Source organism: Bombina bombina, chromosome 11, assembly GCF_027579735.1.
Source record: "Bombina bombina isolate aBomBom1 chromosome 11, aBomBom1.pri, whole genome shotgun sequence".
NCBI lineage: Eukaryota > Metazoa > Chordata > Amphibia > Anura > Bombinatoridae > Bombina > Bombina bombina.
In genome coordinates, this window is record NC_069509.1 from 186,725,369 (window position 1) to 186,739,016 (window position 13,648).

The following is a 13,648-nucleotide window of genomic DNA, read 5'->3' on the forward strand; positions in this document are numbered from 1 at the left end:
ATTAGAATACCCTGCCCCTTTAAGTCTTGATAAAGAAAAAAAAAAGGTAATTTTCTAGCTAAAGTGACTGGGAAACAAGTTGCTGGAATTACAGAAAATCTCATTAAATCAGTCTCTATGCAGAGAGATTCTATTATCTAGTAGGTGCTTCTGTTTTACGGGGAAATGTATCAAACCCGCAGACAATGTTCACATCTGCAACACATGCAAATATGCGGCCCCGTCCCCTGCTCTCACCTAACCAATCATGCAAGGTCAGGGCTTGTCAATCACCCCTAGTGAATCAGTCCAGGAGGATTTAAATCCTGCAATATAAAATAAGAAGAGAAGATATTCCGAAAATACAGAGCAAACACAGGAGGTGCCTAATCCCTTGTATAAAAAGATGTGCCCATAAAATATCCCCTGTTCTCCTACGGCAACAGAACAAGGCTCCCATGGAAGCACGCTCTCATGAGCGCAATGCTTCCATGCAATACCAACACAAGCTCACGTTCACATTTCTGTAAATTTGTAATACCAGCGCACATTATCGTGTGCTGTTATTACAAAGTGGAGTGCAAATATCACTTTAGCTAAAGCGATAATTTGCGCTCCACTTGTAATCTGGCCCACTATAAGCAGTATTAGAAAACCTATATCTGGTGTGCTCTGTGTAATAAACGTACAGAATATTTATTCTCTGCCTTATTGATTGGACTTTCCTCATGTACAATTAAATGCAATAAAAGAATAAAAATGTGCAGAAGCTGAGTATAGTACACAGGGTGCGTTTAACTGATATTTTATCAGATTTTCTGCCAGTTTACACTAATTGTCCCCTTAATTTGCTGTAAAGACAGAAGATGTAATACACCCTACATCCTAATGCACAAATGTCACGTTCTTCTTCGTTACAGCGTAGCATTTGTGCCACTACTTCATTTTGAATTTGAATTTTCAAATCAACCAGCACTGATACATTTTCTGAGACAGTTTCAAAGGACATTCCAGACAAATTTGGAATCCACATGGATACATTTCAGTTTTGAATAAAAGCATTTGTGTAATATACATGTATTAGCAAAAATGCTTCTATTAAAAGTTATAGGTGTTTCAAAAGTGTATTTAAGTATGCACCGTGCACCAGCATTTTATACACAGCACTTACCCTGTATAATCTTTACGACTTACAGTAAAGTCTATTTTTACTTGTACGTCTCGAGGAGAGGTCAGATTACTAAGATAACTTTACTATTTTTTTACGTTGCCGCATTGTTGGATATACTATGCTATCAGCAATTTCAGTAATCACCGCAAATATACCTCAGAGACATTAGTTAAACAGAAATCACTGTGTGTTCACACTGACTGGCACTTTGGACTGACTGTAATAACCAAATTGTCCTTCAAGACACAGGATTACTGATACAGTGTATACATATCTCTTACTTTTTTTTGTGCTTTAACTGCATCATCTGTCTGTGCCTATATAAATATTTTATTATATCTTTTCATTTGACAACACTGAATAAATGACACTTTGCTACAATGTAAAGTAGTGAGTGTACAGCCTGTATAATGGTTTAAAATTTCTGTCCCCTCAAAATAACTCAACACACAGCCATTAATGTCTAAACTGTTGGCAACAAAAGTGAGTACACCCCTAAGTGGAAATGTCCAAATTGGGCCCAAAGTGTCAATATTTTCTGTTGCCACCATTATTTTCCAGCACTGCCTTAACCCTCTTGGGCATAGAGTTCACCAGAGCTTCACAGGTTGCCACTGGAGTCCTCTTCCACTTCTCCATGACGTTAGAGACTGGTGGATGTTAGAGACCTTACGCTCCCCAACCTTCCATTTGAGAATGCCCCACAGATGCTCAATAGGGTTTAGGTCTGGAGACATGCTTGGCCAGTCCATCCCCTTTACCCTCAGCTTCTTTAGCAAGGCAGTGGTCATCTTGGAGGTGTGTTTGGGGTCGTTATGTTGCTGCGGCCCAGTCTCCAAAGGGAGGGGATCATGCTGTGCTTCAGTATGTCACAGTACATGTGGCATTCATGGTTCCCTCAATGAATTGTAGCTCCCCAGTGCCGGCAGCACTCATGCAAGCCCAGACCATGACACTCCCACCACCATGCTTGAATGTAGGCAAGAGACACTTGTCTTTGTACTCCTCACCTGGTTCCTGCCACACACACTTGACACCATCTGAACCAAATAAGTTTTTATCTTGGTCTCATTGGACCACAGGACATTTGCAGGCTATCTTATGCATCATCTTTAGAAGAGGCTCCCTTCTGGGACGACAGCCATGCAGACCAACTTGATGCAGTGTGCGGCGTATGGTCTGAGCACTGACAGGCTGACCCCCTACCCCTTCAACCTCTGCAACAATGCTGGCAGCACTCATACGTCTATTTCCCAAAGACAACCTCTGGATATGACGCTGAGCATGTGCACTCAACTCCTTTGGTCAACCATGGCGAGGCCTGTTCTGAGTGGAACCTGTCCTGTGAAACCGCTGTATGGTCTTGCCCACCATGCTGCAGCTCAGTTTCAGGGTCTTGGCAATCTTATTATAGCCTAGGCCATCTTTATGTAGAGCAACAATTCTTTTCTTTCATGTAATTGGCAAGAGTCCATGAGCTAGTGACGTATGGGATATACATTCCTACCAGGAGGGGCAAAGTTTCCCAAACCTCAAAATGCCTATAAATACACCCCCACCACACCCACAATTCAGTTTTACATACTTTGCCTCCTATGGAAGTGGTGAAGTAAGTTTGTGCTAGATTTCTACGTTGATATGCGCTTCGCAGCATGCTGAAACCCGGTTTTCCTCTCAGAGTGCAGTGAATGACAGAGGGATGTAAAGGGAGTATTGCCTATTGAATGCTATGGTCATCCTATCGGGGATCTATTTCATAGGTTCTCTGTTATCGGTCGTAGAGATTCTTCTCCTACCTCCCTTTTCAGATCGACTATATACTCTTATATACCATTACCTCTGCTGATTCTCGTTTCAGTACTGGTTTGGCTATTTACTATATGTAGATGAGTGTCTTTTGGTAAGTATGTCTTATTTTATTTATAACACTCTCAGCTATGGTTTGGCACTTTATATGTAAAGTTCTAAATATATGTTTTACACTTATATTTGCCATGATTCAGGTTAATCAGTATATTTCCTTCTTACAGACTGTCAGTTTCATTTTTTGGGAAATGCATATGAATAAAAAATTTTCTTAACTGAAAATTTTTCAAATTGACTTTTCTTCTAAATTGCGGGCTGATAGGCTCGCGGGTACAAAAAATGCTAGAATTTATTGCGTCATTTTTGGCGCGAGAATTACGTTTGTTGACGTTAATGACGTAATTTCCGGTGTCGTAGTTGACGCCGAGAGTTTTCACGTAGTTGCGTCATCTATGACGCTTGTGTTTGTTGCAGACATTTTGGCGCCAAAAAAAATTGTCAATTGTGGGCGTCATACTTGGCGCCAGTTTTTTTGACATTATTTAAGTCTTTGTTTCTTTTTGCTTCTGGTTTCCAGAGGCTTATTCTGTTTGCATTTTTTCCCATTGCTGAAACTGTCATTTAAGGAATTTGATAATTTTGCTTTATATGTTGTTTTTTCTATTACATATTGCAAGATGTCGCAATCTGACCCTGTATCAGAATCTACTTCTGGAATGCTGCTGCCTGATGTCGGTTCTACCAAAGCTAAGTGCATTTGTTGTAAACTTGTGGTAACTGTTCCTCCGGCTGTAGTTTGTGTTAGTTGTCATGATAAACTTTCTAAAGCAGACAATATTTCCATTAGTAGTAGTCCATTACCTGTTGTTGTTCCTTCAACATCTAATGTTCAGGATATTCCTGTTAATGTAAGAGAATTTGTTTCTAATTCTATTCAGAAGGCCCTGTCTGTTATACCACCTTCTAATAAACGTAAAAGGTCTTTTAAAACTTCTCATAAATTAGATGAATTTTTAAATGACCGCCAACATTCTGATTTATCTATCTCTGATGAGGATCTATCTGGTTCAGAAGATTCTGCCTCAGATATTGACACTGACAAATCTTCATATTTATTTAAGATGGAGTTTATTAGTTCTTTATTAGAAGAGGTGTTGATTGCATTAGATATGGAGGAGTCTAGTCCTCTTGATATTAAAACCAGTAAACGTTTAAATTCTTTTTTTAAACCTCATGTAGTTATTCCAGAGGTTTTTCCAGTTCATGATGCTATTTCAGATGTAATTTTTAGGGAATGGAATAGTTTGGGTACTTCATTTACTCCTTCTTTAAGGTTTAAGAGACTGTATGTATCCTTTGCCGGCTGATAGATTGGAGTTTTGGGAAAAAATTTTGATGGGGCTATCTCTACTCTTGCTAAACGTACTACTATTCCTACGGCAGATAGTACTTCTTTTAAAGATCCTTTAGATAGGAAGCTTGAATCTTTTCTAAGGAAGGCTTATTTATGTTCAGGTAATCTTAGGCCTGCTATTTCTTTGGCTGATGTTGCTGCAGCTTCAACTTTTTGGTTGGAGGCTTTAGTGCAACAAGTACCAGATCATAATGTGTATAGCATTGTTAAGCTTCTTCAACATGCTAATAATTTCATTTGTGATGCCATTTTTTATATCATTAGAATTGATGTCAGGTATATGTCTTTAGCTATTTTAGCTAGAAGAGCTTTATGGCTTAAATCTTGGAATGCAGATATGACTTCTAAGTCAACGTTGCTATCTCTTTCTTTCCAAGGTAATACATTATTTGGTTCTCAGTTGGATTCTATAATTTCAACTGTCACTCGGGGGAAGAGAGATTTTTTGCCTCAGGATAAAAAATCTAAGGGTAAATTTAGGGCTGCTAACCGTTTTCGTTCCTTTCGTCAGAATAAGGAACAGAAGCCTGACCCTTCCCCTAAAGGAACGGCTTCCAATTGGAAGCCTTCTCCAGTCTGGAATAAATCCAAGCCTTTTAGAAAATCAAAACCAGCCCCCAAGTCCGCATGAAGGTGTGGCCCTCATTCCAGCACAGCTGGTAGGGGGCAGATTACGATTTTTCCAAGATGTTTGGATCAATTCAGTTCAAAATCATTGGATTCAGAACATTATTTCTCAAGGGTACAGAATAGGTTTCAAGGTAAGACCGCCTGTGAGAAGGTTCTTTCTGTCACGCATTTCAGTGAACCCAGTAAAGGCTCAGGCTTTCCTGAAATGTGTTTCAGACCTGGAGTCATCTGGGGTAATTGTGCCAGTTCCCTATCTGCAATGGGGTCTGGGGTTTTATTCAAATCTGTTCATTGTACCAAAGAAAGAGAATTCTTTCAGACCAGTTCTGGATCTAAAAATTTTGAATCGTTATGTAAGGAAAATGGTGACTATAAGGACTATTTTGCCTTTTGTTCTGCAAGGGCATTATATGTCCACAATAGACTTACAGGATGCTTATCTTCATATTCCAATTCATCCAGATCACTATCAGTTCCTGAGATTCTCTTTTCTAGACAAGCATTACCAATTTGTTGCTCTTCCTTTTGGTCTAGCAACAGCTCCAAGGATCTTCTCAAAGGTTCTCGGTGCCCTTCTCTCTGTAATCAGAGAGCGGGTTATTGGGGTGTTTCCTTATTTGGACGATATCTTGGTACTTGCTCAGTCTTTACATTCTGCAGAATCTCACACGAATCAACTTGTGTTGTTTCTTCAAAAACATGGTTGGAGGATCAATTTACCAAAAAGTTCCTTGATTCCTCAGACAAGGGTAACCTTTTTGGGTTCCAAATTGATTCAGTATCCATGACTTTGTCTCTAACAGACAAAAGACGTCTGAAATTGGTTTCAGCTTGTCGGAACCTTCAGTCTCAGTCATTCCCTTCAGTAGCTATGTGCATGGAAGTTTTAGGTCTCATGACTGCAACATCGGACACAATCCCCTTTGCTCGTTTTCACATGAGACCTCTTCAGCTTTGTATGCTGAACCTTTGGTGCAGGGATTAAACAAAGATATCACAATTGATATCCTTAAATCCAAATACTCGACTATCTCTGACTTGGTGGTTAAATCACCACCGTTTAGTTCAAGGGGCCTCTTTTCTTCATCCAACCTGGACTGTGATTTCAACAGATGCAAGTCTTTCAGGTTGGGGAGCTGTCTGGGGATCTCTGACAGCGCAAGGGGTTTGGAAATCTGAAGAGGCGAGATTACCAATCAATATTTTGGATCTCCGTGCGATTTTCAGAGCTCTTCAGTTCTGGCCTCTTCTGAAGAGAAAATCGTTTATTTGTTTTCAGACAGACAATGTTACAACCGTAGCATATGTCAATCATCAAGGTGGGACTCACAGTCCTCAGGCTATGAAAGAAGTATCTTGGATTCTTGCATGGGCGGAATCCAGCTCCTGTCTAATCTCTGCGGTTCATATCCCAGGTATAGACAATTGGGAAGCGGATTATCTCAGTCGCCAGATTTTACATCCGGGAGAATGGTCTCTTCACCCGGATGTGTTTCTTCAGATTGTTCAGATATGGGGGCTTCCAGAAATAGATCTGATGGCTTCTCATCTAAACAGGAAACTTCCCAGGTATCTGTCCAGATCCAGGGATCCTCAGGCGAAAGCAGTGGATGCGTTGTCACTTCCTTTATTTATCAACCTGCTTATATCTTTCCACCTCTAGTTCTTCTTCCAAGAGTGATTTCCAAAATCAAAGTGGAACGTTCGTTTGTACTGCTTGTGGCTCCAGCATGGCCACACAGGTTTTGGTATGCGGATCTTGTTCGGATGTCCAGTTGCCAACCTTGGCCACTTCCGTTAAGGTCAGACCTTCTATCTCAAGACCCGTTTTTCCATCAGGATCTCAAATCATTAAATTTGAAGGTATGGAGATTGAACGCCTAGTGCTTAGTCATAGAGGTTTCTCTGACTCAGTGATCAATACTATGTTGCAGGCTCGTAAATCTGTGTCTAGAAAGATTTATTACTGAGTTTGGAAGACTTACATTTCATGGTGTTCCTCTCATAAGTTCTCTTGGCATTCTTTTAGAATTCCTAGAATTTTACAGTTTCTTCAGGATGGTTTGGATAAGGGTTTGTCTGCAAGTTCCTTGAAGGGACAAATCTCTGCTCTTTCTGTTCTGTTTCACAGAAAAATTGCTAATCTTCCTGACATTCGTTGTTTTGTACAGGCTTTGGTTCGTATCAAGCCTGTCATTAAGTCAATCTCTCCTCCTTGGAGTCTTAATTTGGTTTTGAGAGCTTTACAGGCTCCTCCGTTTGAGCCTATGCATTCTCTGGATATTAAGTTACTTTCTTGGAAAGATCTTTGGATGTGGTAAGAGCTTTGAAATATTATGTTGAAGCTACTAAAGATTTCAGAAAGACTTCTAGTCTATTTGTTATCTTTTCTGGTCCTAAGAAAGGTCAGAAAGCTTCTGCTATTTCTTTGGCTTCTTGGTTAAAACTTTTGATTCATCATGCTTATGTGGAGTCGGGTAAATCAGAAGATTAGGGCTCGTTCTACTAGGTCAATTTCTACCTCCTGGGCTTTTAAGAATGAAGCTTCTGTTGATCAGATTTGCAAAGCAGCAACTTGGTCTTCTTAGCATACTTTTACTAAATTCTACCATTTTGATGTGTTTTCTTCTTCAGAAGCAGTTTTTGGTAGAAAAGTACTTCAGGCAGCTGTTTCAGTTTGATTCTTCTGCTTATAATTTCATTTTTTTTCATTATAAGATTAAAACTTTTTGATTCGGGTTGTGGATTCTTTTTTCAGCGGAATTGGCTGTCTTTATTTTTATCCCTCCCTCTCTAGTGACTCTTGCGTGGAGTTCCACATCTTGGGTATTTGCTATCCCATACGTCACTAGCTCATGGACTCTTGCCAATTACATGAAAGAAAACATAATTTATGTAAGAACTTACCTGATAAATTAATTTCTTTCATATTGGCAAGAGTCCATGAGGCCCACCCTTTTTGTGGTGGTTATGATTTTTTTGTATAAAGCACAATAATTACAATTCCTTGTTGATGCTTTCGCTCCATTCTTATCACCCTACTTCTTGGCTATTCGTTAAACTGAATTGTGGGTGTGGTGGGGGTGTATTTATAGGCATTTTGAGGTTTGGGAAACTTTGCCCCTCCTGGTAGGAATGTATATCCCATACGTCACAAGCTCATGGACTCTTGCCAATATGAAAGAAATGAATTTATCAGGTAAGTTCTTACATAAATTATGTTTTTTCGACTTCCGGTAGGCGGGCTTGTGAGGCGGCTGCATCTGAACAGAGCTCCGTGCAGCAGAAAAGGATTTATCAAAATTTCACCCTATTTTGCCGCCTTGCCCCACACTCTAAGGACTTGTCGGGAGGAATACATCCTTGCCGACTGTACACAGCAGTGTGCAGATCTCACCAACAGATCAGCAACCGGGAGTCCTGATACAGTAACCACATCTACCGCACCGCCATCTTGGCCACCTCCGCTGCAGACAGGAACCCTGCCACACGAAATAAGGTAAAACCCTGACAACACCTATTATTTACACCGCAGAAAGCGGGTGAAAGCACAGACCGGGGTCTTTTACTCTAGCCATAGCAGAGCGGAACAGAAACCGAGAGAGATAAGAATCCCGGTTAACTTAAAGGACACCTGCGCCATAACTAATCTAAAACTATAATAACAATAAGACCATAACAAATTCCTACACCAAAAAACAGACACGCTTTGGGACAGTGAGGGACAGGGATTGGCAAAGATTGGGATACAGCGTGGCTGAAAAGACACTAATATACCTAAAAACATCCTACTCCACTCATAGGATAGCGAGCAGCGCCACGAGGTCAAAACCAGACTCCTGCAGGTTTTCATAACCAGCATCAAAACACGGACAAGCTGCACAGAAAGCTAAAGACATCATAACCCCTCGCTTGCTAAAACTAAAATAGCTGTGTCTCCTCAGCTTAGAAACCAATAGAAGATAAAATAACAGTTGCAGAACCGAGGAGAACCCTCACTAGCTAAAAACCAGAAACACATAAGCACGGTAACAGACTGCAATACCTGCTCTACCAGGCCTCTACACATCTGCACATTTGCCCTGCACCAGTTTGCCAGGGTCTGCTGCAACCCACTGCTAAGCAAGAGGGAAACATATCATAACTGTGCAAAACCAGCCCCAAAGGGACAGAGAGGGTTAATGAAAGTAGATAAATTCTTCCACAAACTTTCGCCCACACCAGCAGAGATGTCACACAGGACAAAAAACACAGACAATAAAAAACATCCAAAAAATCCTACAGAGACTCATCCTGACGTCCCTGATCCAATGGACCAGATGGCCCTACCAGGACTAGATCATAAATCCCTACTGCACGAATTGAAATCATTTTTTCTTCCAAAAATGGACTCCCTGCAGGCGGGAGTAGACACATTAACTTGTGAGGTGCGTCAGTTTGCATCCAGAATTACAGCAGCAGAAACACGAATCTCAGACGTGGAAGACAGGCAAGTGTCAGCAGACATCACCATCAAACAGCTGGTAAAGAAATCAGAATTGCTACAAGACCGTATCGATGACCTGGAAAACAGGAGCCGCCGCAATAACTTGCGCATAGTAGGCATTCCAGAATCCGTCAAAGGCAAGAACCTGCTGGAGTTTGTGGCGCTCACCTTTCCCAAACTCCTTGGCATACACCCTGATATATTGCCCATAGACGTTGAAAGGGCCCACCGCATAGGTCCGGAAAGAGGCCTAGAGCAAAGCAATCCCAGACCACGACAGGTCATATTCAGATGCCTGAACTACCAGGAGAAACTCAAAATTCTACGAGCCTATCGGGCTCGAAAAGAGGTACTGCATGAAGGCTCTAAACTTCTACTCTTTCAGGACTTCTCCATGGAGGTCACAAAACAAAGAAAGGAATTTGCACCACTATGTTCTCGGCTACACGAACAAGGGAGACAAGTAGCCCTGCTGTTTCCGGCAAAGCTGAGACTACAAACACCTCATGGACCCAAGTTTTTCCATACTCCTCAGGCCCTGAAGAGCTACTTAGCTACAGAACAGGATCAACATCCAGAGTGAACATATCCCCCACTACTCTTGATCGGCCTGACTTAGCCCATTATGGAATGGGTGGACACTCACTAAATATCCGAACTAACTTATTATTAAAGGACACAGTTCAAGGACTGAAAGAGGTCTGCGGACCACACAGATGGACTACTATGGAGAGAGGTCACCTCTGACCTCCAGGGTAATGTTATGCTACTGTAATGCATCACATCTATATAAGGTTGTAAATTGTTTTAGTGTTTTAGTAAGTTTGAATGTTTTAGTTTGTTTTAACTTGTTCACAACTATATGGCAGCTACCCAAACCTAATGATGGAAAGACAAGAGATCTTTGGTAAAACCAATATACATCTGTATTTTTGTTTTGTTGAATGTTTTATATTTGTTTTGAATGATATGACCAGGAATAATGACATGCACAGTAATTTCCTACTGACAAGAGGGGTTGGTGCACTTAGGAACACCTGCTTAGAAGCATACATAGAACCTACAACAACAGCAGAGAAGACAGGGGGACTACCTGCACACTATTATAATCACACCCTACAAAGAATAGACAGGTTTTTCCTCATACGCACACCCATACTCTCTATCAATAACCCAGGCTTTATGTTTCCACATGCATCACATAGAGTATACTCGACTGACAAATTTGTTCACTTGACAATTCACGCTAGAGAGAATGGGGAACAGAGAGATGAAGGACATCTGAGTAACAGAAAGACGCACGCAATGATAGGGAAAGGTACTTTCTTGCAAAAGACACAGAGCATCTCCACAAGGTTAGAAACCATTCCAAAGCTCAGACAACAAATCAGACAAAACTGTTAGAATGTTGCCGAAAATTGCTCATACAATGTTGAAAGATATCTTGGTCATGTTTTGGTCAACTCGTAAGTCATACAGAAAACTGGATGTCATATTCTGCTCCCCCTCCCTCTCTCTCTCCCCCCCCCCCCGCTGCCCCCTCTCCCCTCCCCCTTTTTTTTTTTTTTTTCTCTCTCCTCACCCGACATAACACAAACATGTAAATATGCCTCTTAAGGTGATAACGTGGAACGTGGGGGGTCTTAATACACCCATCAAACGTAAGGCAGCCCTTAATCATCTTAGAAAATTAGGAGCAGACATTGTAATGTTACAAGAGACGCATCTCACAGATGTAGAACATCAGAAGCTACAGAGAGAATGGGTAAAGCAAGTAGTTTTCCGATCACACACCAGCGCCAGTCGGGGTTTAGCCATAATGTTTGGGAAGAGAGTGACAGTTGATGTGAAGAATGTACATCCAGATCCCAACTGCAGATATATCATAGTTGAAGCAACAATAGACTCCACAGACTACACATTCTGTAACTTATATGCACCTAATCACAGAGACATGAAGTTCTGGCAAGACCTGATAAAGTCCTTAGCCCCTTATATGGGATCCAAATTGATAATAGGAGGGGACTTTAATATCTCCCCCACACATACATTAGACAGGCTATGGCTGGAAACATTTAGAATCAGAGACCCCAAAAAGAATTATAAAGCCAAATACGAATCTAAGATATTTAATATGTTCTATAGGGACACTAACACCTGTGACATATGGAGGCTACATAACCCAGAAGGCAAGGAATACACATGTCTGTCTAAAGCCAAACATACACTTTCCAGGATAGACCTATTTCTAATAGCCAATAACCTATCTAACGAAATACAGAGTTGTAGAATACATGATATATTAATCTCAGATCACGCCCCGGTAGAACTAACGTTGAGAACAATCAAACACCACACTAACAGGAACACACTTCGTTTCCCCACATACTTAGTCAAATCAGAATCGTTCGTTACATTTTTACAACACTCTTGGACAGATTATGTAACAGACAATGCAATACATGTAGACAACCCTACACTCTTCTGGGAAGCAGCCAAAACAGTGCTGGCAGGCAACATAATCTCATACGTTGCAAAAGTAAAACACAAAACCCAATACAGACATAGGACCTTGCAAGAACGGCTAGGACAAGCCTACCTCCAATTCCTTCAGACAGGGTCGAGAACAACATATGATAACTACATAGTAGCTAAAGCAGATCTAGAAACATTTACGAATCAGCAAGCAGCGGCAGGACTGTTGAAAACAGCGGGTAGACTATATAGATTTGGAAGCCGGGCGGGCAAACTGTTAGCGACTCTGACCAAACCACACACTGTAAAGACTGGAGTAACCGCCTTACGCTGGAAAGACAAGACATATAACGATCCCGAAGACATAGTCAGGTGTTTTAAAACATACTACACACACCTTTACACCAAGCAAACACCGGCACCAAAAGAGACAATAGCTCAATTTTGGAGCTCAGTAGAGTTACCCCAAATTAGTTATCAAAAAGATGCACTAAACGCCACAATCACACAGGATGAAATATCCACCACCATCAAAAGTCTCCCCATAGGCAAGACACCAGGCCCAGATGGGCTCCCATCCGAGTTCTACAAAGCCCTGCAGCCGCAATTATCCGCGACACTCATCAAAGTATTTAACACTTTGATGCTAACAGAAGCACAACCCTCTAAGGAGTTCACAGCGGCTCACATCACATTGATCCCCAAACCCGGCAAAGATCATTCGCTACCAGAGTCTTTCAGACCGATATCGCTCCTAAACGTGGACTATAAGCTGTTCACTAAAATCATGGCAAATAGGCTGCGGACGATCCTGCTGGATCTGATCCACCCAGATCAAACAGGCTTTGTGTTCAAGCGCACCTCAGTGGTGAACCTCCGCAGGGTCCTGCATGTCATAGAACATTACTGGACAAAGGGGAGAGAAGGTGCCACACATGCCTCACCGGAAGCCTTCCTGTTGTCCTTAGACGCAGAGAAGGCTTTCGACCGGGTAGAATGGCCACACTTGATGGACTCAATGCGTAGATTCGGTTTTGACGGCCCATTTCTGGGGGTGTTGAATAAAATTTATGACAAACCGGTGGCGCGGATTCTATCCAACGGACTCTTTTCAGGAGATTTTCCCCTTCAAAGAGGCACCAGGTAGGGATGCCCCCTGTCCCCGCTGTTGTTCAACTTGGTGTTGGAGCCGTTGGCAATAAAGCTCAGACACACCTTCCCGGGAATTGTAATTAAAGGAGTCCCCCTCCACCTGGCGCTATACGCGGATGACATGTTGCTATTCATGAACTCTCCACGAACACACATTCCCAACATCCTCCGAACAATAACCGACTTCGGTAGCTTCTCAGGGTATAAGATAAATACCTCCAAATCTGAGGTAATGTGGCTCAATAAACACCCTCACTCTACACATGACTTCCCTTTTGTGGAAGTAACAGAGAGACTGACGTATCTAGGCATTCACCTGCATAGAGACCCCTCCAAAATCTACAAACTAAACATCTCAGAAAAAGGTACCCAAATCGCTTCCCAGCTATCCAACTGGCTCAATCTCCCTCTGGGAGTGTCAGGTAGGGTCAGCCTGGTCAAAATGACGATATTGCCCAAAATACTCTACCCCCTGCTCATGCTACCATTCCTCATGACCAAGACAGATATACAGTTGCTCAACCGAGCAGTATCT